This window comes from Pelodiscus sinensis, chromosome 32 (assembly GCF_052426305.1).
Source record: "Pelodiscus sinensis isolate ZL-2025 chromosome 32, ASM5242630v1, whole genome shotgun sequence".
NCBI classification, from domain to species: Eukaryota; Metazoa; Chordata; order Testudines; family Trionychidae; genus Pelodiscus; species Pelodiscus sinensis.
Genome location: NC_143083.1, coordinates 1,724,696 through 1,749,034, shown reverse-complemented (window position 1 = coordinate 1,749,034; position 24,339 = coordinate 1,724,696). Strand labels below are relative to the sequence as shown.

At 51.2% G+C, this 24,339-nt stretch overlaps 1 protein-coding gene across 1 annotated transcript in view; it reads left to right on the top strand.

The window, feature by feature from the left end:
• The first annotated feature begins 2,661 nt into the window (after positions 1-2,661).
• TJP3 (tight junction protein 3) overlaps positions 2,662-24,339 on the top strand; it is a 59,494-nt gene continuing 37,816 nt past the window's right edge. Inside the window, exon 1 of the mRNA XM_089774942.1 lies at positions 2,662-2,813. The gene's annotated coding sequence lies outside the window, so the exon portion shown is untranslated. The remainder of the gene's footprint in view (positions 2,814-24,339) is intronic.

Genomic DNA, 24,339 nt, shown 5'->3' with positions numbered 1-24,339 from the left:
GAGATGTGGTCTGCAGAATGGTCTGGGGAATGAAGGTAATCAGTAGACCTGGCTCTGCTACTGACTTGCCATTTGACCAAGGTCAGCTCACTTAACCTATATGTTCTTCAGTTTCTCCATGTCTAAACTGACAATTATAATACATACTCACTTTTGTAAAGCTTTGTGATCCTGATGGAAAGTGCTGAGTATCAGCATGATATACATGTGACACTATGCTCCCATATCTTTTTATGAAAATACATTTTTGAATATGAATATGCAGGGCTCGACAAATAATACAATCTACTCGCCCGTGGCAAGTAGATTACAACCCGGAAGAGCCAGGTTTGGGCGATCTGTGCATGCACAGATCACCGGACAGCGCAGCTGGCGAGCAGGGCTCACCACAGTTCAGCAAGCCCTGTGAATATGCTTAACTTTAATACGCTTTATACCAGTGTTTCTCAAACCGTGCTCCACGGAGCCCCAGGGCTCTGAGAGACATCTCCAGGGGCTCCACAAGGTTGACAAACTGGAAACATCGATAGGTACAACACATACCATCAGTGGACCTCAGGGGCTCTGCTTAAGTACAACACAGACAATCAGTGGACCACTGGGGCTCCACATACATTTTTACGCATGTAAAGGGCTCTGGAGCCCAAAAAGTTTGAGAACTGCTGCTTTATGCAAAGTGAGGCAAGTAACCCATTGTTCAAGAGCTTGTGCCCCCAGATATATATATTCTACATGTGTGCATGGATCTTTTTTGTATGTGATGTTAGAAATATCAAGTGTAAACCTGCTTATTAATCTTGGTCTTCTAGAAAAAGCCATTAGCAGTTCTTAAGGAATTTAATGGCCCAATGCTCAAGGCAACTGTCTGTAAACGGTTTTGTTTTTCCTGTAAGCCTACGCTGGGGAGGAGCCTACAAATCAGTTGACCATGCCACCTGACACTGGAATCCATCTTGAATCTGGTATTTTTCCATTGGGATGGGAAGGCTGGAACAAAGATTTCCCACCCTGTGGAAATTCTGTTTAAGGGCGGGGTAGTGAACAATAGGGGTCTTCAGCTGCTTTGGAAACTGCCTCCCCAACCTAAGAGGATACAGAAAAACATCTGGAAAAAAAGAGAACTGTAATGGGAGGGGTGGCAGGGCATTGCTGGGCTCAGGTGAGAGAAAAAGATCGGTTCTGGCATGTGAAATAAAAACTAGGGGGAGAAATATAATTTGGAACGTCTCTTAGTATATTAGGCTTATCTGGCGTGTTGTGTTTTATTTGGGATGTTACCCCAACTCTGTGCCTTTCCTGGGTGAGACCAGAGCATCTGACCCTGCAGGACAGGGTGGTGGGGTGCTCCAGAGGGCAGGTGGGCGGGCTCAGTGGTAGGATCAGCACACGGGTAACACTCTCAAGGAGACTTCTCTGATCCAACCCCTCGCAATGCACAATGGATTAGATCAGCGTTCAGCTGTGTTTGTTTAATTTGGAAAAGCAGGTGGAAGTTAAGTGTTACCCAGGGACTGTCAAAAGATTCCTTGCTGGGAGAGCCAGATGCTTTCAGTGTTGAACTGCCTCTGCCACTGTTCAGTTCTATTTGCCTAGCAAGTGAAAATCTCCTCCCTGGAGGTGTAATCATCTGCTTGTTTAAAAATAACCCACCTGGTATTACCTAGGGCTAAGTGAGGTTTCTCCAGCACGGAGGGTTTGGGTCTGTGGGTTCAGGCAGAAGAGGGAAAGCCCCTTGGCAGCAGAATAAGACAAACTGGTCTGGAATTGGGACGGATCCGTATTAGTTCAGCATTAGCCTCACAGCAATGGAAACCTGAGTCCCAAGACAACACTGATGCCGCTGCACAATGTGGAGTCAGACACTGTAGGTTGAGACTATTGAGCCTTCCAAGTGCTGTGCAGACAGTGAGCTAGGAATGCTTACAGCTCCTCGCCAGATACAAGTATTATTATCCCCATTTCACAGCCCAAGAAGCTGAGCTCTAGAGCACGGGTTGGCCACCTTTTCAAACCAAAGAGCCAAACTCCACTGACATTCAGACCAAGTCGTCAACAAAGAGCCATATAAGAATGCCCCTTGGCATGACTGTAAATATACACCTAGTATTACTGATAATTAACATGATGATTAATAAATAGTATAAATGAAACATTGTACTCAGCCTGTATTTCATGGGACTTCTGCTTTTTGCACATTTCTTTGAAGTTTACATCATAACTGGTCAAATCCAGCTTTATGCACGCATTCAGGCTGTCTTCTGTCAATCTTATGGCAGGGGATGGGGATGTGGGGGTGCAGAAGTTTGGATTGGGGTAGATGAGGGGCTCAGGGCAGGGGGGTTGGGGCACAAGGTTGGGGTATGTGTGGGGTGCAGGAGTGTTATGGCAGGAGACTGGGATGTGGGAGTGTGAGGAGCTCAGGGCAGGGGGTTCAAGTGTATGATGAGCTCAGGGTACAAGGTTGGGGTGCTGGGGTGCTATGGCAGAGGGTTGGGGATGTGGGGGTGCAGGAGTCTGGCTTGCTCTGTCTTACTCCTTGTTTAAATGCCAGCATAGCTGCCCAAGCCCCTTCCACAACGATTACCTTTTACCTTTTCTTTTGCCCTGGCTCACTGGCAGCGTGTGGCTCACACAGGGTTAAGCAAGCCGCCCAGGACTGAACGCGGCTGCTGCATACACCAGGCAGGCTCTACCTGGGGAGCGGAGTGTTGTCTTCTTCCTGGTAGAGAAACACAAAGGAATTGTCTCATGTGTGGCTGAATCCCAGGGACTTTCTCCGTTGCTGAGGAGCAAACAGCTCGTCCTCCCCCCAGGTGAGTGTTTCATGCGGTGGAAACTGGCTTTGATTTAACTGGGGCTGGGGCGGGGGGAAAGGGCTGAAAAACAACCTGCTTTTAAGTTGGAAAAAAAGGACCCGTCTTCCCCATTTCGGCAGCCGCCTGCCTGGAAGCGGCGAGGCAACAGAAGAGCCTTTCAGCCCCTCTGGAGCGTTTCAAGGGACAGGTGCGTCGTGCTCGGGAAACACCCCGCGCCCCCCGGAGCAGGGGTCCAGACATTCCGGCCGCTTTAAAGCTCCGGCTTCACGTGTGAACCCCAGGGAGGAACCCCAGACTGGGGCTCGACTCGGCACCCGGCTCTAATGGCATTTTTGTAAAGGAAACTCGCCGTTCGCACGTGGCAGCACCAACTCATTAGCCATGGCCAGAGACTTTAACAGGGCTGAGCTCCGAGCCGGAGGAGTTTCATTGAGTTCAATTTCCAATATGAGCTCTGAAGTGCTAGGCTGAACTTCCCCAAAGCCTGATGGATTTCACGGGTTCCACGTCCTTCAAGCTCCGCTGCTTTGTGTGTAGGGGGGGGGTCTCAGGCCTGCCGCTGCCCCAGGGCGAGACCATACAGCGCTTTGCTGAAGCCCCGAAACAGTTTGCTTGGCTGTGAACAGTCTCTGGGTGTTGCTGACGCTGGGGCATGCCAGTGAGCCCTAGGGGGGGAGCTGCAGACAAAGGAGGCTCTTGGGTGAAAAACAAGAGTTTAAGAACTGTTTAGGCAGCTTTATCTAGAGGAGAATCCCCAGTTCCTCTGGATTTACACAAGTGTAACTTAGATCCAGATCTGCACGGGGCAGAACACACGACCCCGCGGGCCAAAACTGTGCTGCAAATACAACTAAGTCAGAGGATCCGATTACACCACAGCTCCCATCTGTAGCATAGGTGGGACCTGATCCGAAGGCAAAGCCCCGGAGAACCGTCCTAACCGCTTCTGTGCCCTTGCATGCTCGCCCAGCCGCATGTGAGCAGAGGAGATGGCAACTTGAAATGCGCCCGGGGCCGCAGATACGCGCTAGGGGCCCAGCTCTGCGATCTTATCCGTCTGCCCGGAGCCCTTGTGCATTGTTAGAGCCAAACCCCAATACTGAGAGAAGGCCCCACGACTCGGGTTTGACAGCCTCGCCTTGCCTCTTGCTCGGGGAGCGCCGCTCGGTGGCACTGGGTCCTTGCAGCACAATGACAAACACTGCAGCTGGCCCCTAGCTCCCGTAGTTGGCCTGTGCCCTGAGCTGCAGTGGAAAGCAGGCGGCAGAGGCTCAGGGGTGCGGGGCTGCGGCACCGCCTGGCTTGAGCTGCTTTCCAGGCGCGCAGGGTTTACAACAGGGATGTAATAGTCTAGTTGACTGATCGATAAGCAAAAGCAGATAGGTTAATGCTGCAGACGACACGCATCCCCCCACCCGTTGCCAGTGCATTTTGTAGCAGGCTGGCCAGCGGCCCAGCTCAGTCCCGGCTTGCACTGGGTCCTGGACCTACCCCCACTGCAGCTCTGCATTTAAAGTGAATTAGGAGCCGGGCGGGCAGGCAGCCCGGCTCAGTTGCGGCTTGTGCTGGGTCTGGGACCCCTCCCCTGGACAAGGGCTGGCCGGGGACTATAGAGGAGTCGACTAATCAGTAAGAATTAATGAGGTTAATGGAAATTCAATGAACTGATATTTCACGTCCTTGTTGACAGCTGGAGGGTCCCGGAGCCCTGTCAGGCCAGAGCCCTGCTCTGTGGTTTCCAGACGCTGCTCGGTGCGGCTGGCTGAGTGGGCGGGGGTGGCTTTTGCCAGGGAACCTGCCGAACCAGCTTCTCTGGCTGCTTGCTTGGGTGTCTCCTCTCCCTGCGCACACCCCTCAGCAGGGTCAGGGATAAGTGACCCCAGGCCGGAGCAAACCTGCAGGCACTTGAGGTGCGTGTCAGACTGCGAGCGGGGCGTTGCAGGGGAGGGCTGCGGGATAGGAGTGGGACTTGAGGTAAACTTGCACTTACTGGAGCAGGGGTTCCCAGCCTTTCGGTGCTGGGGCCCGCAAACCTGCTCACAAACTTTTGGTGGACTGGTAACATTTCATCTGCATATTCATTATGCAAATGTGCGAATAAAATGTTACTGATCTGCCAAAAGCCCAGCCCCCAGAGCCCCTAGTGCCAGCCCTAACCCCTAGAGCCCCCCACCACTCCACTACCCCCCAGCGCCAGCCACTGACCCCAGAGACCCCTGCACCCCCAGTGGCAGCCTGCCACCCTCAGAGCCCTCCAGTGCCAGCCCATCCCAAACAAACACCTCAGTGCCACCACCAGCGCCCCCCACTACCAGCCTCCTGTTTCCAGAGCCCCACTGCAACCAACCTCCCCAGGGCCTCCCCCAGTGCCAATCCCAATATTAGCCCTGTCCCCAGACCCTGCAGCGCCAGCCCTGCCCGCATAGCACCCCGCACTACTAGCTCAGCCTCCAGAGTCCCCCAGTACTTGGCCTGTCCTCCTCACCTAGCAGCGGCTCTGGGGGCCGGGGCTGGGTACACTGCCCAGTGCCTCCCCTCCCATGGAGGCTGTTGGGAGAGGTGTGACTTGCCCCGCCTTTCAGGCAAGCAGCACTGGGCAGGGGCGGAGTCTCCTCCTGGTCTCAGAAGAGCAGGTCGCTGTGCGACGGGAGCACTTCCCTGCCCTTGCCCGGCGCTGGTTGACTGAGACAGGGCAGGAAATGCTGCTCCCAATAGCTGTGGTGAGAGCGGTGTAGCCCAGCCCTGGCCCCCAGAGATGCAGCCAGGGCCAGATTAAGGGGAAGGGGGGGGCTAGCCGGGCAGCTGCCTGGGGTGCCAATCTATGGGGGGCGCCTGATGGCAGCTGCGAGGGGTGCCATGCGCCTGGCCGCCGTTGCACCCCTTACAGCTGCCCTCAGGCACCGCGTGCCCGATTGCAGCTGTAACATGCGCATGCGTCGTGTGCCGGGGGGCGGGGCCATGCCTGTGTCGTGTGCCGGGGGGCGGGGCCATGCCTGCGTTGTGTGCCGGGGGGCGGGGCCGCGCATGCGTCGTGTGCCGAGGGGCGGGGCCATGCCTGTGTTGTGTGCCGAGGGGCGGGGCCGCGCATGCGTCATGTGCCGAGGGGCGGGGCCACACCTGCGTCGTGTGCCGGGGGGCGGGGCCATGCCTGTGTCGTGTGCTGGGGGGCGGGGCCATGCCTGCGTCGTGTGCCGGGGGGCGGGGCCATGCCTGTGTTGTGTGCCGAGGGGCGGGGCCGCGCATGCGTCATGTGCCGAGGGGCGGGGCCACACCTGCGTCGTGTGCCGGGGGGCGGGGCCATGCCTGTGTCGTGTGCTGGGGGGCGGGGCCATGCCTGCGTCGTGTGCCGGGGGGCGGGGCCATGCCTGTGTTGTGTGCCGAGGGGCGGGGCCGCGCATGCGTCGTGTGCCGAGGGGCGGGGCCGCGCATGCGTCGTGTGCCGGGGGGCGGGGCCATGCCTGTGTTGTGTGCCGGGGGGCGGGGCCATGCCTGCGTCGTGTGCCGGGGGGCGGGGCCGTGCATGCATCATGTACCCACTGCCCAGGGCGCAGAAATGGCTCGAGCCGGCCCTGCCGGCAGCTAGAGGTCCGCAGCCCGGTAGCGGGTCATGCTACCGGGTGGTTGGGAACTGCTGTTCTAGAGCAAGTAACCTGGCTGTAGCCTCTTCTGCGTTCCTCACTTGGACACCCCCTGTACAGCAGTGATAGCAGCGAGCCCTTTCCTGGGGACTGCCGGCATGTTCCCCTCTGAGCTGCCTTTCCCCCAAACCATTGGCACCAGGCCTCTCTGGCTGCCCTGCACAAGGGGTTCTATCAGGAGACAGCTGGGACTAGAGGCAATAGAAACTGCTCCTCACCTTGGGAAATGTAGCAGGGAGGAGAATTCTGGGAGGCTCGAATTGCCTCCCTGCTGCCAGCAAACTAGTTGGTTTCAACACCCACTGTCCTGCCCTGCGGAGGAGTGTCAGGGCAGACTGCAGCCAGTTCAGATCTAGGTTAGGAGCCTGTTGATTGCATCCTCTTCCTCACGTGTGTAAGCAGTGGAGCTCAGTCACTAAGCAACCTGTCTCTGTGTCACTCCCCGCTGGCACTTTCTGGTTTCAGTCCACCTCCACCCACAGCACAAAGGGCCCTGTTCCCTTTAAGGCGTGGAGAGTTCCTGCAGTCCTAGCCTGGGACTGCTCTGCAGCCTCTCAGTGGAGTTGAATCTTGGCCCTACGCTGGGGCTAGGGCAGGGGTGCCAGGCGATGTTCCCTCTAACCTTTCTCATCCATGTGCAGAATAAATGTTTGTGTGCACCACGGCATGTGCGACTGTGCACCGCCAGTAAACAAAGCACCTAGCTCTGTGTGTGTGTGTGTGTGTGACAGATGGGTGGCATTGGACTCCCTCCTGAGTGACTGCACAAGCGCACAACGTACAGGAGCACTGCACAGGGCCCAGCCTTGCAGGGTGTGGTCCTACCAACACCTTCCTATTGTTTTTAAACACAACAGATTTTTTTTATTTCACTATCAAGGCTACATTAACTAGGGGGCTGGAGTTGCTGTCCACACCCTCAATGTGGAGCAACAGTCAGCTTCCATAGCTCCTCTCTGGTGATGATCTTGTGCTTTACAAAGCCTCCCCAGTCCATTCTAAGGTGGGGGGCGCAGGAGCGGGGAGATACTTGCCTATGTGTGCCAAGTCTGCCCAAGGTTACAGGCAGAGAGAGGGAACTAGAATGCGGGAGTTTTGGCTTGTAGGCTTGTGCTCTAACCACCAGGCAATGGGGCTAAAACAATGGCTTACTGCACAGAGGTTTAATGAGGCTTGTGAAATACTAGGAATGTTGTGGGATGGAATGTATCAGGAAGGCTACATCATTGTCTGTCCTTATCCCCATTGTACAGATAGGAAAACAAGCACGTGCACATGTACGTGCACACCCACACCCACACACAAAACAGTTTGACCCAGGTCATGCAGCGAGTCAGCAGCAGAGCTGTAAATAAAACCAGGTTTCCTAGAAGGACACAATAATACATTGCTGTTGTTTGGGCAGAGAGACTCTGTAGGACTATAAGTGGGATCCTTTGGGGGGGGTGGACATCAACACTCTGATGCATGGCTGAGGTATGGGCCTGCCATCTTAGTGGAATAGTCTCATAGTAAATATTCCAGCAACTATCTTTTGTGGCTCGCATGCACCCCCAGCTTGGAAATTGCAGCGGGACAAATTCAGATGAGAAATAAGGTATAAACTTTTAGCACACTCATGATTGGATATATTTCTTGCTAGAAATTATTTTGGGGCAGATCAGACTAGAAACAGTGGTCCCCAACCTTTTGGGGCTGCCGGGCGCCCGGGGGCGGGGCCACTCATGCGCCAGGCGCCCGGGGGCGGGGCTGTATATGCGCCCAGGGGCGGGGCTGCGCGCGCACCTGGGGGTGGGGCCACCCATACTCCGCGTGCCCGGTGCCGGAGCCACCCATGCGCCGCACTCCCGGGTCCGGTGCCGCTCCTGTGCCACACGCCCAGGGGTGGGGCTGCTCATACGCCATGCGCCCGGGGCTGGTGCTGCTCCTGTGCTGCGTGCCCAGGAGCCGGCACAGCCCCTGTGCCACGCACCTGGGGGTGGGGCCGGCCCCGATCACTCGGTGGGTGCACAGAAATGGCCCGGCGTGTGCCATGGCGCCTGCAGGCACCGCATTGGGGACCACTGATCACAGTGGTCCCTTCTGGCCACGGAGTAGCTGAATCTATGAAAAGTCCTTGAAGCAAACGGGGCAGAGACAGAGGATAGAAATGAAACTGCTGCACAGGGCTTGGGGAAGAAACCCCCATGGCTCCCTAGAAAGTGTTTCTGGCTCCAGGCAGTGGCTAGATCATGAAAGCTGAACAGGATTGTGCTGTGCGTATAAGCTCAGAACAGATACAGGTGTAACTGCCACCATGTGGATTTAAACCTGGGACCTCTGAAGCTTAGTATAGGAGCCTCTCCCCTCGGAGCTGAAAGCTAGCCGGCACCCCGCCTATAGTGTAGAGGTCTCTTCGTCTTATCAGTCGCTGTGGTCCAAGTGACACTGCGTGGGGCAGTGTGGGCTACAAGGGATTCTTCTGTAGGAATAACTGGAGTCCTTTCCAGTTGACTGGTTTGATTGTGTTCTCACCATGGCACCACCATGGCAAATTGCCATCCCTCCACCCGCATGTCTCGCCCATGGCTCTTCTAACAGGAGCCTGCCCGTGGACTTCCATGCAGGCGATGAGACCAGCTTGTGGGCTTGTTTGTGTTTATAACTTGGGATTTGTTTTCCAAATACACAACATACCAGACTCCTCATCATTCAGAAGTGAAGGGTGGTAGGATAAAAGGAGGGGCAGTGGTAGATCTGGCTTCATGTCTACATCAGTGGGCTCAAACTAGAGCCCTGTGTGGATACAGAATCGTGTATCTGTATCTGCCAGGCTCAACTCCTAATCCGATCAGCACTCCATGATCCGGATTTTGCTTGTATCCACAGGGCAAATCATCTGGAGGGGAGGGGGGCATGGCCCTGCAGGGAAGAGGCAGGAAAGCAGGGACTGGGGATAAGAGGCGGGGGGGGGGGGAAGGGGTCACTGCTCACCAGGCTGGAGGGAAAGGGAGGTGAGGCAGGGCCTGCAGCAGGAAGATTTAGGATTGAACTTGTTGCGTCTGTTCCCTGCTGGGGGGAAGGGGGGGGCATGCAGGGCTCCATCTCAAATGCCCAGCCTGCCCCTAAGCCAGAGCAATTTCATAGTCTTGGTACTCCCTGTGGGCTGAGGAGGGGCGGGGGAGGGACAGTCTGTTACCAAAAATTCAAAGCAATTTGGAATGATCCTTTAAGGGGTCTGTGATCAGTGTAGACCAGAAGTCTCCTTTTAAGCCGGCTCCCCACAAGTCCTGGCTCCCACCTGCCCCACCCTGCACTGCTGCCTCAGTGGGAGGCAGCAACGCAGGGTAGGGGAAGGACAGGTGAGCAGAGGCAGCAGTGGGGGTGGGGGAGAGAGGCAGGCAGGAGCCGGCACTCACAGGGAGCCCTCTTAAAAGCTGACTCCCCATGAGCACTGGCCCCCACCCCCTCCCATGTAAAAGTGCCTCCGCTGTAAATTTCAAACACATTTTAACATTCCTGTTGAAAAGGTCCCTGGTGGCTCCGGTCAGCGCTGCTGGCTCTGCTGTTAACAGTCTGGTTGGTGGCACAGCGGATCTATGGCTGGCTCCCTGCCTGCCCTGACTCCACGTGGCTCCCAGAAGCAGTTGGCATGTCCCCCGCCTGCATGCAGGGACTGCCCTGGGGGCTCTGTGTGCTGCCCTTGCCCTAAGAGCCAATTCCGCAGCTCCTATTGGCCAGGAGCCACAGCCAATGGATCTGAGGGGCGGGGGGAGGCGGGAGCAGCATGCACAGCTCCCTGGTACCTCTGCCTAGCAGCTGGACATGCGGGCCACATTGAGGAGCTGTCAGAGGTAAGCCAGAATCTGCACCCTGCTCCCCAACCCTCTGCCTCAGGTCAGAACCCCACCCTGCATTCTAACTCCCTTGCAGAGCCTCTGTATTCACGGACAAGGTGGGCTCCCAGACTAATGCGCTAAGTGATGCAAGATGGGATGAAGATAACAGCCCTTGGTGGGTAAAGAACAGGTTAGGAACTATTTAGAAAAGCTAAACGTACACAAATCCATGGGTCTGGATTTAATGCATCCGAGGGCACTGAGGAAGTTGGCAAATGTCATTGAGGAGCCTTTGGCTATTATCTTTGAAAAGTCGTGGAGATCGGGAGAAATCCTGGATGATTGGAAAAAGGCAAATGTAGTGCCCATCTTCAAAAAAGGGAAGAAGGACGATCCAGGGAACTATAGGCTGGTCAGTCTTACCTCAGTTCCTGGAAAAATCATGGAAGGGATCCTTAAGGAATCCATTTTGAGGCACTTGGAAGAGAGAAAAGTGATCAGGAATAGTCAGCATGGATTCACAAAGGGCAAGTCGTGCCTGACCAATCTGATTAGCTTCTATGATGAGGTAACTGGCTCCGTGGACATGGGAAAGTCAGTGGATGTTATATACCTTGACTTTAGCAAGGCTTTTGATACGGTCTCCCACAATATTCTTGCCAGCAAGTTAAGGGAATGCGGATTGGATAAATGGACGGTAAGATGGATAGAAAGATGGCTAGAAGGCCAGGCCCAGCGGGTAGTGATCAACGGCTCGATGTCAGGATGGGGGTCGGTTTCTAGCAGAGTGCCCCAAGGTTCGGTTCTAGGACCGGTTTTGTTCAATATCTTTATCAATGACCTGGCTGAGGGGATGGATTGCACCCTCAGCAAGTTTGCAGATGACACTAAGCTAGGGGGAGAGGTAGATACGCTGGAGGGCAGAGATAGGGTCCAGAGTGACTTAGACAAATTGGAGGATCGGGCCACAAGAAATCTGATGAGATTCATCAAGGACAAGTGCAGAGTCCTGCCCTTGGGACGGAAGAATCCCAAGCATTGGTACAGGCTGGGGACCAACCAGCTAAGCAATAGTTCTGCAGAAAAGGACCTGGGGGTTACAGTGGATGAGAAGCTGGATCTGAGTCAACAGGGTGCCCTTGTAGCCAAGAAGGCTAATAGCATATTAGGTTGCTTTAAGAGGAGCATTGCCAGCACATCCAGAGATGTGATTATTCCCCTTTATTCAGCCCTGGTGAGGCCACATCTGGAGTATTGTGATCAGTTCTGGGCCCCCCACTACAAAAAAGCTGTGGACGCATTGGAGAGGGTCCAGCGGAGGTCAACCACAATTATTAGGGGGCTGGAGCATATGACCTATGAGGAGAGACTGAGGGATTTGGGTCTGTTTAGTCTGCAGAAGCGAAGAGTGAGGGGGGATTTGAGAGCAGCCTTCAACTTTCTGAAGGGGGTTCCAAAGAGGATGGAGAGAGGCTGTTCTCAGTAGTGACAGATGGCAGAACAAGGAGCAATGGTCTCAAGTTGTGGTGGGAGAGGTCCAGGTTGGCTTTTAGGAAAAACTATTTCACTAGGAGGGTGGTGAAGCACTGGAATGGGTTCCCTAGGGAAGTAGTGGAGTCTCCATCCCTAGAGGTGTTTAAGTCTCAGCTTGACAAAGCCCTGGCTGGGTTGATTTAGTTGGGATTGGCCCTGCGTAGAGCAGGGGGCTGGACTTGATGACCTTCTGAGGTCTCTTCCAGCTCTATGGTTCTATGATTACACTGAAAACACTGTAAATACCACATAAGTCTTTAGTCCAGAAAGGTGGTCATCTGGGTCTGACAGCCCGTTTCTCAAACCCGGTTTCTAGTGCAATGTCTTGTTGTGTTGGTACTACGGTGAAGCCATCCAGCACGGACTGGGTGTTGGCATCATCTCCTCTTGGTGCATAAGCAGGTGCAAGATAAGAAGCATTCCATACATGCCCATCAGAAAGTCGATAGGAGCATGGGCCCCTCTTATCAATGATTTTAAGAGGAGAAGTGAATTTATTATTCCGTTTGCGTTGAAGTCCAGGTTTTCTTACTCTAATGAAGGAGCCACACTCAAACTTTGGTTCCTTAGCACCCCACCGTTTGTCTGTGAAAGCCCTATATTTTTCCTGGTTCCATTCAACTGTTTTTCTCACATCATTCTCTTTTGGTGCATCAGGTCTTGACTTTAACAATCCATCAATGTTCAGTTTGGTATTCATCTGTTTCTGTGCAGTAACTCTGCAGGTGATCTTTGCGTAGTGGCATGTTGTGAAGCCCTGTATGCCTGCAAGAAATCCGTATGGAAGATTATCCACGATCGCCCTTCCAGTTTAGCTGTTTGCAAACTCTCTTTCAAGTTTCTGTTATAGCTGACTCAATCTGGGTAGCAATGGGTATTGCTTTCTCCAGTGTAAATTGTGGTTCTAGAAGCAAGCATTCTCTTACACAAAGCGTGGTTGTTTTCTCAATGAGCTAGTCTCTAATAATCTCATCTGCCATATTCCCAAAGTCACACATTACAATCAGATTCCTCAGACGCAATATAACTGCATGATAGTTTCCCCTGTTTTCTGCTCATGCTGACGAAATCTGTAACGATTAGCTACTACATTCACTTCTGGCACAAAAAAGTTATTTAATGCAGTGAGTGTAGTCTCATATTTATCATCAGCAAGGGGAAAAGTGTAAAATATACACTGCCCTTCTGCTCCAAAACAGTGGATTAACAGAGCACGTTTTCTTACTTCAGAAATCTGCAGGCAGGTAAGTCTCAAACATGAATCCAGGCAGTAAAAGCAATTGGAGGCTCACCTGGGCTTTGCAGAAAGGGTGCAGGTGGGTTCAGAGGCAGAAGATCCATCCTTGTCACCAAAATGTTGTATCATGCAAGCAAGGTACTTACAAACTTCAACAGGATAAATTACAAAAAAAACTAGACTAACTCAGCTACCCCCTGAAGCTTCTAAACTTCAACAGGACTTTATTTACAGAACTGCTGCATCGCTCTTCAGCTCTCACTCAGGACCCCCCCCCAAGCCCCCCCCCCGTTAATCTTCTCTCCCCTCCTTCCTGTTTCCTGTGCTTCCAGACTCCCAATAGCCAGTGCTCTCAGTTCTAATCATTACAAGCAGTATTACATCTAAAACACCCCAGGTGCTAAGCCAGTCCCACATGACATTATCAGAAGCCAACATGGATATTCTGTTCAACATCTTCATCAGATATTTAGGTACTGACCTAGAGAGTTCACTTTACAACGTTTGCAGGTGACACCAAGGTGGGAGGGGCTGCAAGTGCTTTGGACTCGGATAGGGTCAGAATTCAAACTGATCTGGACAAATGGGAGAAATGGTCCGAGGTAAGCAGGATGAACTTCAATAAGGACAAATGCAAAGTCCTCCACTTAGCCCTGGTCTACACTAGAGTTTTATTTTGAAATAACCCCCCTTAGGTCAAATTTATAAGCAGAGAATCCACACTGCCAAATCCATTATTTTGAAATAATGGGCCACTAATTTTGAAATCTGTATGCCTGCTTTTCTCGGGGAATAACATTAATTTCAAACTAGTTATTCAAAATAGCGGTAGTGTGGACACTCCAGTGCTGCTACTTTGAAATAAGTACGCCCCAGAGTAATTTGAACTAACGGCTCCCCAGTGCTTCCAGGGGGTCTATGTCATGGTAGCACGTCCACATTAACAGAGCCTGCCTCGGACTAATTTCGAGGCTTCCCTGTAGTGAGAACACGCTATTGCGATTTTGTAAAATTGGGAATTAAGTTAAATTTAGTTATTTTAAAATAGTTTCTAGTGTAGACATGGCGTAAGGGAGGAACAATTGGTTGCACACACACAAAAATGGGAAGTGACTGTCTAGGAAGGAGTACTGCAGAAAGGAATCTAGGGGTCAGAGTGGACCACAAGCTAAATAGGAGTCAACAGTGTGACACTGCTAGAAAAAAGGCAAACGTGATTCTGGGATGCTCACAACACTCCTGTTAATGTAAGACACACATTAATTCTTCTGCTGTACTCAGTGCTGATTAGGCCTCCGCTGAAGTTTTGTGTCCTGTTCTAGACACTGCATTTCAGGAAAGATGGGGAGAAACTGGAGAGGGTCCAGAGAAGAGCAACACAAATTATTAAAGGCCTAGAAAACATGAGCTATGAGGGAAGGTTGAAAGAACTGCGTTTGTTTAGTCTGGAAAAGGGAAGACTGAGAGGGGACGTGATAACAGTTTTCAAGAACATAAAAGGGTGTTACAAGGAGAAGGAAGAAAAATTATTCTCCCTAACCTCTGAGGACAGGACAAGAAGCAATGGGCTTAAATTGCAGCAAGGGAGGTTTAGGTTGAACATTAGGGAAAAACTACAATAAATTGCCAAGGCAGGTTGTTGAATCTCCATCATTGGAGGTTTTTAAGAGCAGATCAGACAAACACTGTATCATGGATGGTCTAGATGGTGCTTGGTTCTGCCCTGAGGGCAGGGAACTGGACTTGGTGACCTCTCGAGGTTCCTTCCAATTCTAGTGTTCTGTGAAATGTGGTCTAGATGAAATGACTGTAAGGTAGGGGCACCACTGGTTGGAAGCCCATACTCAGTGGTTCATTGTCAAATTGAGAGGATGTATCTAGTGGGGTCCTGCAGGGGTCTCTCCGGAGTCCAGTACAACTAAATATGGGTCTGTCTACACTACCACCCTAGTTCGAACTAGGGTGGTAATGTAGGCAACCGGAGTTGCAAATGAAGCCCGGGATTTGAATTTGGGGGAATTCTTGTGAGCCCATGCTTTGCCCACAGTATAAATTAAAAAAAACAACAACAATATCTTCTCCACTAAACACCCTAATGAGATACTGCAAATGGTGAACTGAATTCAACAGCTCCTGATATGAACAGTTATCAACCTAGTTTTTCATATTTGAGATGGGTTACCAGGAATCATATATGATCATATGAAATCTTTCCACTCTCAAGTCAGCATATTCACAAAGGATCAAAATTATAGGTACATTTAATATTTTTCCCCCAGGGGCAACTGACCTCTCCAGCCCCCTCACTACGTCACTGCTCCCCCTCCTGCAGATCTATCATCTTATGCATGTGCAAGATCTGTGAGAGCCGTCCCATGCTCAATGCTGCCACATTCACCTCCAAAGAGGGGGCTTCCCAAAGCAGGCCCTTGCTGCTGACCCCCAAGGCATCCACAGGTCCAGTCTCCTTTCAATGGGCCCACTTCCCAGGGCTCATTGATCTTGGATCTGGCTTCCATCCCCTCTCCAACCCCCATCAGAACTACTGTGCCCTCCTGGCTTAGGAAAAGAATAAACAGGAAGACTGGAAATTAACCCATCCAGTCTCACGTCCCCTAGGCAGGGAATGAGTCATCTACATTAGGCCCCAGCTGGATTATCATGTCCAGTTCTGGGCGCCACATTTCAGGAAATGTGGAGAAACTGGAGAAAGTCCAGAGAAGATCAACACAAATGATGAAAGGTCTAGAGAACATGAGATATGAGGCAAGGCTGAAGAAACTGGCCTTGTTTACCTTGGAAAAGAGAAGTCTGAAAGCAGCTTATGAGAGCAGCTTTCAGGTATCTAAAAGAGTATCATAAGGAGGAGGAAGAAAAATTGTTCTCCTTGGCCTCTGAGATTAGGATGAGAAGCAATGGGCTTAAATTGCAGCAAGGAAGGTTCAGGTTGGACATTAGGAAAAACTTCCTGCCTGTCAGGGTGGTTAAACACTAGAATAAATTGCCTAGGAAGATTGTGGAATCTCCATCACTGGAGATATTTAAGACCAGGTTAGACAGACACATGTCAGGGATGAGCTAGGGCAACTCAACTTTGGAAGCCCCGGGAGCCACACTGATACTTACAGAACATGCTGAGGGCCTCAACGTAAGTGTGGTTGCATATGCAAGCAAATACATACAAATAGCTTCTCACACTGACAGGCATGAATACAAAGATTAAGGCAAGACACACAACACACAGGCCCCATTTAGGCCAGTTCTGCTGATATTAATAAAACGCAATATTTACCCGATTTCTACCCATCTAACAGCACTTTTCATGAGCAACGACAGCCCAAGAATTTAACTACTAAAACACATCAACAGAAGATCATTACACTGACTACTTTTTTGTTTTGGCTCCCACTCGCCAGCCACGTGTTGATCCCCACATAAATCCAAACCACACCGCGGGGCACAAACAAACTGGCCGTGGGCAGCATACCAAGTTATTAATAAATATTTTTAAACCTTTACTTTTTCTCTCTGCTGCCATATCTCCTCCCCTTGCTCCATCATCTCCCCTGGTGCCTGCTGCCCCCAACCCCTCACCCTCCTCTGCTGTCCTGACTCCTGCCCTTCTCACTGCCCTCAGACCTCCTGCGACCTGCCCCCCTCTACCGGCCTGTGCCCACTCCTCCAGTAGCCCCACTCTGCTCATGTGAGAGACCCCTCCTTATCCCCTCTTCTAACACCTCCCTTGCCTCTCTCCTCTGGTGCTGGTCCCTCCCCTGCAGGTGTGTGCCCTTCTGCTTCACCCCAAAATCCCCTGGCACCTGCACCTTCCTGGTGCCTCCCCCTTCCCTTACTGCCCCTGCTCCCTTTGCCCTCTTTCCCTGATGCCCACCCCCTCACCACTCTCTGCCCCATTTCCCTCCTGCCCCTCTGTGCCCTCACACATGCCTTGCTCCATCCCCACCTTTCTCATGCCCACCCCTTCTTTCAAGCCTTCTCCCAGCACCTCCCACTCTAGCCCCCAATGCCCTTCCCCTCCCCTCTCCTCTCCCAGCATCACCCAGGCCTCTCTCCCACTGACACCTCCCCTCCTGCCCTTGGCCCCCTGGCATTTGTCTCTCCTGAACCCCTGTCTCTTGGTGCCTTCCCCTTCTCCTTCCCCATTTCCCCGCCGCCCAAGCCCCCCACCTCCGCCTAAGGCCAAGGCCCTGCCCTTCCCTTCCCCCCGCCCTGCGCCACCACCACCACACAAGCCCGTTCCCTACCTTCTGCCTTCCAGGTTGCGGGGCCGGAGCCGGAGCCACCAAAGCCCCGCAACGTGGCCTTCCAGGACTTGTAAAATCCCGGGCCGTGAAGTCACGTCACGGCCTGGGCGTCCTCCCCGCCCACGTGCAGGGCCGCACCTGGGCAGCAACAGGTGGCGAGGAGGAGCCGAGCACGGCAGAGGCCACGGGGGACGCATTGGGAGCGGGGTGGGAGGACGCTCGGGGGGAGCTGGCAGGGGGGTCTGGGGCCCGCTCCGGGCAGAGCTGGGGGAGAGACCCAGCTCCACATATTGATGGAGCAGGGCCCCCTGCTCTGTAACTCACCGGCACTTCTGGGTGCAGGGGCACTGGGCCCCCTTTAGGCGCGGGGCCTGATTCGACCGAATCGGTTGAATTGGCCTAAGGCTGGCCCTGGTTCAGAAATTATGGTCACCCTATCAATATGTAATGTAGTTGCAATAAAAGGGCATTCTTTGAATGATTGCACATGTGCATTGCTGGGCTGTTTTTGGAAATTTTTCTCTCCGTGGTTCCCATCGACAGCTTGAGCACCCTCTGCTTTCACATGTTGCTGCGGGTGGGACTGGACGTGGCGGACTCAGCTATTAAGGCCATAGGGTCTGCAATTTCCGTGCTCAGGAGGTCTTGGCTTGCTGCCCTGCAGGGGATTTTTGTAGAGCAGCAACGTGGTCTTCAGTCCATTCGTTCATGTCTCATTATGCCATCACTCAGTCTTCTAGAGACAGTGGTAATTCTGAGCATGTTGTACTCTGCCTGTGTGTACGTAAACTCCATTCCTCCTCCCACCCCATGCTTGTGAGTCACACCAAGTGGAAGGCACGTGTAATCGCTCAAACTCAATAACTAACCTTACATTCCTGTTCTTTGAGCTGTGCGGCATGTGTCCATTTCACAGCCCCACCCCACCCCTCTGCACCAGGGCTGTTTGACCAGAAGGAACTGAGCGGGCTGCGGGTTAGCTGGCCCTTTTATCCTGGTGCATGGTGGCATGTGATGACAGAGGATGTTTGAATCACCCTAACAGCCCTGAACAACCCTAACACTTGGGGTTGCAGCATCCTGGGCACATGCAAAACAGATATCAAAGAGCAACTCCAGTTTATGTTGTAGCTAAGACATGAGAAGTAACTGTCCCGCTCTACTTAGCACTGGTGAGGCCTCAAAGGTGAGGTCCAGTTCTAGGCGCCTCGCATAGGAGAGAGTCCAGAGGAGAGCAAAGGGTTAGAGAGCCTGACTTGTGAGGAAAGTTAAAAACTGGCCATGTTCAGGCTTGAGAAGAGAAGACTGAGGGGGATGTAACTGTGTTTAGATACACTCAGGGCTGTTATAGGGAGGCTGGTGGTCAATTGTTTTCCATATCCATGGAAGTTAGGACAAGAAGTAATGGGCGTAATTTGCAGCAAGGGAGACAAAAGTCAGACCTTAGGAAATAACTATCCCTATAGTTAGAAAGTTAAATACTAAAACAGGCTTCCAAGGGAGGTTATGGAATCTCCATGACAGGTGGCTTTTAAGAAAAGGCCTACGCTTCTATGATTCCGTGTGATACAGGGCAAGCCTATCCCGTAACACTGGTAACCACTTCATATTGAATGGGCAACCTCGTCTCTGGCACTTCTGAACATTAGGACACTTGACTTTGTGACTGGAGTGCTCTCTTACCATAGCAGATTGGGTGTAGTACAGCATGTTCCTTGGCTCCTGGGTTTGTAATATTCTTTTGTGATGTAAAATAGCTGCTACGTTCTACCCAAGAGCTGGTTGCATTTTAGTCATTCCAACAGTGCCTATCATGTTGGTATCTAGGCCACGTGTGTACATACATTTATACAGTGCCCTTCAGAAATTGCACAAATTCAGGAAAAGGAAAGGGTTACTGCTAATACTGCTCTCTGGGGCTCCTCGCCACCCTGTCCTGTTGGGCCAGATCTCCCCCAAACAAGGCACAGAGCTGAGAGAACCCCCACCCACCCCCACTGAATCTCTTGCATTCTGAGAGAATGCAGTTCCAGAAAGCCAATCTCCAAAAGGGATCAAACCCGCAAACGAATCCATCTTTCACTGTGTGAGTTTCACATGTTGCAAGCTCCTTCAGGCCAGCCCCCTTGAACAATGAAAGGAGGATGTACACACTGATTGTTCCCCCAGGTAACAATTATTTACACTGGGCTTAATAGTAAAATAAAAGAAGTTTTTATTAAGTACAAACAGTAGGATTTAAGAGGTTCCAAGTGAAAATGAACAGAGCAAAGTAAATTACAAATTTAAAATAACAGAAAACACATAGCTTCAGAGGGGGAGCCGAGTTGGTCCGTAACAGGAAAAACTTAAATAACAAATAGTCTAGTAGCACCTTAAAGACTAGCAAAACATGGAGATGGTGGTATGAGCTTTCGTGGGCGCAACCCACTTCTTCAGATGACCAGAGTATAGTTCTAACACATTAAAGCTTATTGCAAACTTACCTAAAACTGTTCTTGTGTCAGGTAAAACCTGGGATGTTCTTTTACTCTCCCTGGGGTCCTTTTGGGTGTGTCATGCAGCCAAAGACAAAGAGGCTGTTAGCTTTGCAGCTTAAACAGGCTTCCTTTTCGGTGGGAATTCTTTGTTCTTCATTCCCTCTCCCATGGAAAATTACCGGTTAAACTAGTATACCAGCGTAAGTTGGTTTGGTCTCATGTCTTTTCCAGGACCAACCACTGCTCAAACTTCAGAGACAAAATCTGGCTGTTTTCAAGTCTTTGAGCACCCAACCACTGAGGCTACTGAGAGCACCACTGAGGGCCTACCTTTGCACATCTAAAACCATAAACAATTTCCTACCTCATATGTCTAACGTTACACACAATAACACCACAATAAGATATTCAGATCCAGCAGACTGGGACATTAGCGCTGATAGGCTACATGAGGTATTTTGTCCAAAGCAGCTTCCCGTTATGCATATTTGTATCCATAAGACAAAGTGCTTGGTCCCTGCTCTGGTCTTTATTTCCAGCCCCCGCTGCCCTCAGGCTGCATGTCCAGGGAGCCTGGGCAGTGTGGTCTGTCAGGGCGGCGAGTGGGAGCCAGCCCCAGAACTTTCCTGTAGCCTCCCAGGAGCGTGGCAGATGCGGGTATCCCAGGGGGTTCTGGAGCACACTTCGCCACGCTGCAGCAGCCTGAGGTGGGGGGCAGAGGATGTTGTTTTTCCTTTGAAGCCTACCTTTTGTGTCAAACTTCAAAACAGACACAAACCAACATCCAACCCACTCAAACCCCTTCACTGAACAGCCCAGGTTACAATGAAACTTCGGCAATTTTTTGTAATGGTTCAGCAGCCCTGGAGCCTGAAGGTTGAACAGGGCCGTTTTCCTGCCGGGGCGACTCAGCACAGAGCGGGAGAGCCCCATTCTCAGTCTTCCCAACCTGCAGTCCTTTGACAGAGACCGCACCAGAGGCGTCATGTGGTTTAGGTGCTAATGCTCTTCACGGACACCTGAGTCCCACGCATAGCACCGGCACAGTGCATCCCCCCAGGTGCACCATGTTCTAGGGCTAGAGTGTCAACTCCAGTGGGAGCACTACACACTTGGGGATTTGTTTTCTTTCACCCAGCTCTGTGCACTGCAGTGTGGATGCCTGAGCACTTGGCTTGACCACAGGCTGGACAATCCTTAGCCTAGGATTAAAATGCAATGTAGACGTGCAAGGCTAGGGTTCCATGATACCGATCAGCTGACTTGAGTCCCACCACCGCTGGGCTTACAGTGTTGTGTAGGGGCCAGCCCGAGACTATTGCAATGAACTTCCCCCAGAGCTAATGACCATCACAAACCTCTCCACTTCAGCATCAAGAGCCAGGCCCATTTCTTTGACCTTGCCTTCTCTAACATGGACACACAAACGCTAGACGTCTAAATAATAAGATGGATGAACTAGACTGCCTCGTATTACAGGTGGATATTGATATAATGGGCATCACAGAAACTTGGTGGAATGAGGACAATCAGTGGGACACAGACATCCCAGGGTATAAAATGTATCAGAAGGACAGAATAGGTCATGCTGGTGGGGGAGTAGCACAGTATGTAAAGAAAATGTAGAATCAAATGAAGTAAAAATCTTAAATGAATCAAAATCTTGCATAGAATCTTTATGGATAGTAATTCCATGCTCTAATATTCAGATTATAGCAGTAGGGATATATTATCGACCCCCTGACCAAGACAGTGGCAGTGACTATGAAATGCTATCAAAATTAAAAAACTCAATAATAGTGGGAGATTTCAACTACCCCCATAATGACTAGGTACATGTCATCTCAGGATGGGATGCAGGAATAAAATTTCTTGACGCCTTAAATGACTGCTTCTTGGAACAGCTGGTTCTGGAACCCACAAGGGGAGAGGCAATTCTTGATTTGGAGCGCAGGTTCTGGTTCAAGGGGTAAATATAACTGGATCGCTTGGAAATAGTGACCATAATGTAATAAAATGTATCAAATTTTAATTTCCCCAGTGATTGGGGAAAACACCGCAGTAGCCCAACACTGTGGCGTTTAACTTCAGAAAGGGGAACTACACACAAATGAGGAGGTTAGTTAAATAGAAATTAAAAGGTCCAGTGACAAAGTAAAATCCCTGCAAGCTGCATGGAAACTTTTCAACGACCCCATAATAGAGGCCCACTTAAATGTACACCCCAAATTAGAAAACACAGTAAGAGAACTAAAAAAGTGTCACCATGGCTCAAGAACCAAGAAGAAGAAGAAGCAGAGAGAGGTAAAAAGGCATTGTTTAAAAAAATGGAAGTTAAATCCTAGTGAGGAAAATAGAAAGGAGAATAAACTCTGTCAAATTCAGTGTAAAAATATAATAAGAAAAGCCAAAAAGGAGTTTGATGAACAGCTAGCCAAAAACTCAGAAAGCAAAGCAAAATGTCTTTTTAAGTACATCCGACGCAGGAAGCCAGCTAAACATCCAGGTGGGGCCCCTGGACCATCGAGATGCCAAAGAAGCACTCAAAGGCAGTAAGATCATTGCAGAGAAGCTAAATGAATTCTTTGCTTCGGGCTTCACAGCTGAGGATATTGGGGAGATTCCCAAACCTGGGCCATTCTTTATAGGTGACAAATCCTGAGGAATTGTCCCAGACTGAGGTGTCATTAGAGGAGATTTTGGAACAAATTGATAAACTTTACAGTAACAAGTCACCGGGACTGGATGGCATTCACCCAAGAGTTCTGAAAGAACTCAAATGGGAAATTGCGCAACTATTATCTGTGGTTTGTAACCCATCCTTTAAATCAGCTTCCGTACCTAATGACTAGAAAATAGCTAATGTGATGCCAATATTTATAAAGGGCTCTAGAGGTGATCCTGGCAACTACAGACCTGTAAGTCTAATGTCAATTCCTGGTAAATTAGTTGGAACCATAGTAAAGAATAAAATTGTCAGACACATGGATTAATATAATTTGTTGCGGGAAAGTCAACATGGTTTCTGTAAAGGGAAATCCTGCCTTACTAATCTGCTAGAGTTCTTTGAGGGGGTCAACCAACATGTGGACAAGGGGGATCCAGTGGATATAGTGTACTTAGGTTTCCAGAAAGCCTTTGACAAGGTCCCTCACCAAAGGCCCTTGAGTTAAGTATATTGTCATGGGGTAAGAGAAGGTCCTTTCATGGATTGATAACTGGTTAAAAACAGGAAACAAAGGGTAGGAAGAAATGGTAAATTTCCAGAATTTTGAGACATGTCTAGTGGGATCCCCCAAGGGTCCGAACAGGGACCAATCCTATTCAACCTATTTATAAATGATCTGAAGAAAGGGGTAAACAGTGAAGTGGGAAAATTTGCAAATGATACTGAACTGATCAAGGGTATGTCTACACTACAAAGTTAGTTCGAACTAACGGACGTTAGTTCGAACTAACTTTCATAGGCGCTACACTAGTGCTCCGTTAGTTCGAATTTAATTCGAACTAACAGAGCGCTTAGTTCGAACTAGGTAATCCTCATTCCACGAGGATTAAGCCTAGTTCGAACTTGCTAGTTCGAATTAAGGGCTGTGTAGCCCCTTAATTCGAACTAGTGGGAGGCTAGCCCTCCCCAGGTTTCCCTGGTGGCCACTCTGGCCAACACCAGGGAAACTCGTCTGTCCCCCTCCCGGCCCCGGACCCCTTAAAGGGGCACGGGCTGGCTACGGTGCCTGTGCCAGGTGCAAGCCTGCCAGCACCCAGCCAGCAGACCCTGCACCTGGCACGGATCGAGCCACCTACCCGATGCCCCCCAGCCCTCCCCCTCTTCCCGGGACCAAGCTGGCGGCTCCCGGGAGCTTGCCTGGGACCGCAAGAGGCGGGCACCCGCCTGGGCTAGTACGGACATCGTGGACCTCGTCCATGATCTCCGCACTAGACACAGGAAAGTGGCCGGTTTGGGCAGGATAGCTGCCAGCCTGGCCACCCAGGAGCAGGTGTGCATGAAAATCAAGGTGGTCCACTGAGACCCCCGACCCTGAGCCCTGAGCTTACAATGGCCGTCCTGGGTCAGACCAAAGGTCCATCTAGCCCAGTAGCCTGTCTGCCGACAGCGGCCAACCCTAGGGACCCTGTAGGGGATGGACCGAAGACAGTGACCAAGCCATTTGTCTCGTGCCAGCCCTCTCCAGCCTTCCACAAACCTTGGGCAGGGACACCACTCCTACCCCCTGGCTAATACCACTCCATGGACCCAACCTCCATGACTTGATCTCACTTCTCTTTAAACTCTGTTCTAGTTGTAGCCTTCACAGCCTCCTGCAGCAAGGAGTTCCACAGGTTGACTCTTTGCTTTGTGAAGAACAACTTTCTGTTACTAGTTTGAAGCCTGCTACCCATTCCTTTCCTTTGGTGTCCTCTAGTCCTTCTTTATGGGAACTAATGAAGAACTTTTCTGTATGCACCCTCTCCACCCAACTCCTGCTTTTAGAGACCTCTATCCTGTCCCCCCTCCGTCTCCTCTTTTCTAAGCTGAGAAGTCCCAATCTCTTTA